The sequence below is a fragment of the Danio aesculapii genome, chromosome 5 (assembly GCF_903798145.1).
Source record: "Danio aesculapii chromosome 5, fDanAes4.1, whole genome shotgun sequence".
NCBI lineage: Eukaryota > Metazoa > Chordata > Actinopteri > Cypriniformes > Danionidae > Danio > Danio aesculapii.
This window is the reverse complement of record NC_079439.1, coordinates 59,566,025-59,571,283: the sequence shown is the minus strand read 5'-3', so window position 1 is coordinate 59,571,283 and position 5,259 is coordinate 59,566,025. Positions and strand designations below refer to the sequence as shown.

Sequence of the window (5,259 nt, the reverse complement as noted above, 5' to 3'; positions counted from 1 at the left end):
TAAAGCCTTCTATTTTATCACTTAAAAAAATCATGAAGTCATTACTACTAATTTGCGGTGGAACATTTTGTTCCAAAGATGACCATAATTTAGCAATAGTGTTAAATAAAAATCTAGGATTGTTATGATTATTTTCTATCGGTTTGCGGAGGTGCTCAGCCCTGGCAGATTTTAGAGCTCTCCTATAGCTGGACCAACTGTCTTTGTACGCAATTCTAAAGACCTCTAAATTTCCTCTAAAATAAGTTTTTTTCCATTTATGTTACAGGGCACGGGTTGCTTTTTTTGAGAGCGCGAGTATGACTAATATACCATGGTGTAGTTTTATTCTCTCTAGCCTTTTTTAATTTGATGGGTGCTACAGTATTTAATGTGCTAGAAAAGCTGGCATCCATACTGCTGGTTACTACATCAAGGTCATTTGCATTTGCATTTCGAAATTGAGACCCAACCCTCTCAATCATTTTCACTCTCCTCTCAGTTGGGATGGTAGGCCAAATCAAAGGTTACAATAGCCGCATTTCCACTGTCGGGCCAGTGCGAGCCAGGGCTTTTATCGGGCCAGGCCGTGCCAATCACCCGGGAGGTTGAGCAGTGAGGCCGAAATCATGTCGCGTTTCCACTGTCGGGCTAGTCACGCAACCCCACCCCCAGACAGTCCCCAGAATCAAACGTCACACAACATTTTTTACTATTTTGCAGATGACAGATGCAAATAGCTGTGCATTAAGTTCAGTCACAGGATGTACACATGAGCTTACAAAACCATGTGTAACAGTTAAGTGATGCTGAGAACAGAGGTGCGGATCCAAATGCAGGGTTTATTTATCAGAATGGTCGGGCAAGGAACAGTCAACACAGGAGCAAACAGATACGGGCAATCCAGAGTCGCCAAAGAACAGGCGGATGGTCAATACAGGCAAGCAGCATACAACATAAACAAACAAAACAAAGCAAGGGTCAAAAAACACGGCAAAGCAAAGCAAGGAAAACGCGTTGTAATCTTCACTTAACAGTTCACAAGACTCAGCAATGAGTATCTCAAAGTGAGCCATATATATGTGTGTAATCAGTACCTGAGCAGCATCAGCTTGGTGTTTGCAATCAGTCAGGGTCAGGAACCGATTGTGTGTGTGTGTGTGTGGTGCATGACTGGGTCTTGTAGTCCATAATGCCGGATTTGTAGTCCATTAGCGATCCGTGTGTATACCAGCGATCTGCTGCTGCTAGATCGCTGTTAAACATAACACCATGTAATGAATTTGTAGAAAGTTTGGTAACTTTCAAAGGAATTGGAGCAAAATAAAACTGTCTGGATTTGAATACACTATTGTGTTGTGTACTTTCACTCCACAGCTTGCCATGACAAGCACATACAGCATTTTTTAAAACAATGCTCAAACGAACTGCTGCTAAACAGAGGATTTAAGTAACATTCTTATTATGGACATTTTACTGTTTTAGAAACATACATTTGTATTAGCTGGCTTGTTTGTTAGAATGTGAATTAACAAGGTGAATCAAAGGTGCTCATCACTGTCACCACACAACAGCGTCCTATTACTGGTCTGAAAGGGCTCCATGCTCCATCCTTCTTTGACATTCACAGCGTACAAAGCCGGCTGTCAAGTCTGCAAATCACTTTTACTGGAATCTGTCCTGGGAGAGGACATTTAAGGATATTTACAGAATAATAAATGATAAAGAAACCATGATTTATGTTTGTGTTTGTGTCCAATTATATCTGTCAAATCTGGCTTGTGGTTTCAACACCCCCAGTTAAGGTTGCATAACTATAAGTGCACTAAAAGTGGTAACATTGGTCATTCATTTTTAATGTAATGGGGCAGTGTCGCGTAATTCAACATCTGGCAACTTGGGATACTTCTTCACAGGCGACAAAAAGGTGATGTATTAAAGTTCAAAAAGTATATGTAAATGGATTCGCTTTGTAAAGCAAAAGGTGACTTGAGACCATTAATCATTCAAAAAGGTCAGCAGCAAATGGTGAGACAACATGCGAAGAGCAATAAGAGCACTTCTGAACCTCAGACTGCTTGCATCAAAAGGTACAATCACACCCTTAGACTGAAAAAGGTTTTTTCCATCTCCATGATTCTAAAATAACCCACAAATTTAACCCCTATCTGACAAAAAAGATGAGTTAGAGAAAACTAACAAAAGTTATTTGCTACTGTCTAGTTCACAGGTCAAGAAAATGAGGCTGTCAAACACTTATTTATGAACATGGAGGTCTGGATGCTTGACTGTGGCCAATCATGTGTGAGTGGGCATGCTGCATTACTCTATAATAGGAAAAACTAATGAGAGTGATTACTCACCTCATTTCAAAACCACCCTGTACAGCATTTCCAACATTTCAGACTGATATTTCCCCCCCCCCCCCCCCCACCCCCCACTGAACCCAAAGTGATACATTTCTTATTATAGATGTCAGTGCAGATTTGCAGTATGTTAACTGAAAGTAGTGAAACTACCAGTTGAGATTGCAGTATGTGCTGCCCAGTTACATTACTGATTTTTCAGATTATGTTTTTATTGGTTTAATGGTTTTATTCCATGTGTTTTTGTGGCAAAAATATTTTATATTTTTCTGGCCGTGGCTGAATGCATGATGTACATAACTGATGTATACATACACGTGATGCATGATGTAAAACCTGCTCATGCTCTATTGAGTGTTAAGTTTAGTGATGGATCAACTTAGGCTGCATTTACATTGAAAGCATTGAATAACAGTACATGAATAATTTGCTAATATGTAAACGAAAATTATGAACTAGTTACAAATTAATGCATGCACTAATCATGAACTAACTTTAACTACAACATGAGTTTGTGTGTGAATAACGGCTATCTTAGGGTGTTTTCACACCTGCCTTGTTTAGTTTGGTTGAATCGCACTAGAGTTCGTTTTCCCTCTTGGAGCTGTTTGTTTGAGCTGGTGTGAATAAAGCAATCACACTCGAGTGTGCACCAAAAGCAGACCAAAAAAGCGTACCGAGACCACCTCTTCAAGGAGAAGTGGTTCATTTGTGGTGAGAACATGATCCAAACTAGAACAGACCCAACTGCAAAAAGTACTGCGCCTTTTTGGACTAATCCAGCTGCCGTAGTCCGATGCGCTGTGCATTTTATGGGGTGTAAAGGAAAAATATTTGTTGACAGCGCTTTACCAACTAATTTAAACAGAAAGAGAAAGAGAGAGAGAGAGAGAGAGAGAGAGAGAGAGAGAAACATTACCTGATGGATCGTTGGTAATATTTCCGGAAGATGACCATGTGGCAGTTTAGCTAAATTAATTCACGCCTCCTCCTGAAGTGACTTGTGATTTGCCTTTGCCATTTGCAATGCATTAAAACATTGTTTTTCAGCAGCAGCCGCGCTTCATTCTCGAAATGTATGGGCTCTATTTTGACAATCCATGCGCAAAGTGCAAAGCGCAGGGTGCAAACGCATTAAGGGCGTGTCAGAATCCACTTTTGCTATTTTAAGGACGGAAAAAATCCGCTTTGCGCTCTGGCGCATGGTCTAAAAGGGTTGAGCTTATTCTCCTAATGAGTTATAGGTGTGTTTTGAGAATAAACCAATCAGAGTCTCATCTCCCATTCCCTTTGAGAGTCAGTTGCGTCGCGCCACGGTCCATTTGCTATTTACATGGCGGATTTTGTAAGTGGAAAAAGTGAATGCTTCACTAGCGAGAAAACAGTTAAACAGAGTATCTACAGCACGAGAATGAGAGATGAACCTCCTCATTATTTACTTTCACTTTCACTCTCATGGATAGGGAAACGTGTTGTACGCACAGACATCCATTAGCCTATACATAATTAATTTCGTTTAATTAGCGGAAAGATGTGTTTCAAAACTATTTAAAAATTCAGTTCTAATTTCCAGCAAACTAATAAATGAACAATAATAATGATGTGTAAGCCTTGATAAGTTATTTCCAAATACATATGCTGTGCCCCATATGGTCTAAAACCTGACAAGTGGGCAAATCTAAGCTTGTTTTTAATAAAACAAATATAAATATGCATATAATAAATAGTACTGCTAATAATAATAACATTGTGCAAAAGGGAGAGTAAAGAAAGTGAAAGCATGATGTTGCGGATAGTGCCCGGAGGACTTTTATTATGAAAGAGCAGATCGCGGCTGGCCGGAAAAGAAAGTTGCTTTCACTCTGGAGATCGCTTTATCGCCGCGGCCATTGCTCACGTGCAGTTCTCCACCTGTTAGGAGCCACAGACGGACACTGCAGTTTATTTCTTTGACAGAGGATTGTGTATGGTGTTGTGTGCGTCCTATGAGAGTGAGTAGCAGTCCAGATGTCATGTTAATTGCATGAATGAACATTCCAAACGATGATGATGCACATCAATGCTACATGCTAGTGTTAATTCATTACAGTGCTAATCATAGTAAGCTAAACTCTCATATTTAGTTATAAGTTAAGATATTTAATGTTTACTGTTATGTAATGTTTATGGCTCATTTTGTTCTTGTATATGGGGAGCAGCCTATATTTGAATGTGACTGATTAAAGTTAAAGACTGACAAGGTTAAAGTTTAATTAAGTTTATATTACTTTGTGTGTTCCAGAAGAAACCACACAAACACACCCACAAACATCCATAAGTGCCCAGATCAAGTGTAGTTCACCACTAAGCCAACTGCCTAGTTGCTAAGAAGATATAACTGCCCTTCAGTGTGCAATACACCACCATTGGACTGCTGTGCACTCTGCCTTAACAAGCTCAGATCCTCATAAATACGATGCTCCAGTACATACAAGCAAATGCACTTCAAAGCACCCTCTCATTGGCCTGGATGTTGATGTACACTGGATTTTAAGTCATATAGCCTTTAGTGGACGCTTCAAGCTGCTCTGCCCAATACTGTCAGTATTTGCTGCTGCCTTAGAGCTCACTCCTCATCTTGCTCTTTATTACTGATTGATAGCTGTACAGGCTGGCTCCCCCCATTTTGTGGATGTTCTGCAGTTTGTAATAAATCCTGTTAAACTTGACCTCATCTCTCTGTCGTGTTCTGACCGACACCCCTGGTTCGCTACGCTCCCTTTAACTAGCCCTAACGGCAAGGTAGTCTTCACTACAAACATTATACAAAAGCAAATTGTTATGACTAAACTGAAAAAGCTCCCCGAGATGAAGGCATGGAGACAGTGGTTTCTATATTTTTGTAGGCTAGAAAATGATATATTTTGTAATATCT

At 40.0% G+C, this 5,259-nt stretch overlaps 1 long non-coding RNA gene across 1 annotated transcript; it reads left to right on the top strand.

Annotated features, from left to right (window-relative positions):
* Positions 1–4,226: 4,226 nt before the first annotated feature.
* LOC130228627 (uncharacterized) lies at positions 4,227–5,053 on the top strand. The gene is made up of 2 exons (XR_008837793.1): positions 4,227–4,336; positions 4,627–5,053. It is a non-coding gene; the product is annotated as an uncharacterized LOC130228627 (long non-coding RNA).
* The last annotated feature ends 206 nt before the right edge of the window (positions 5,054–5,259 follow it).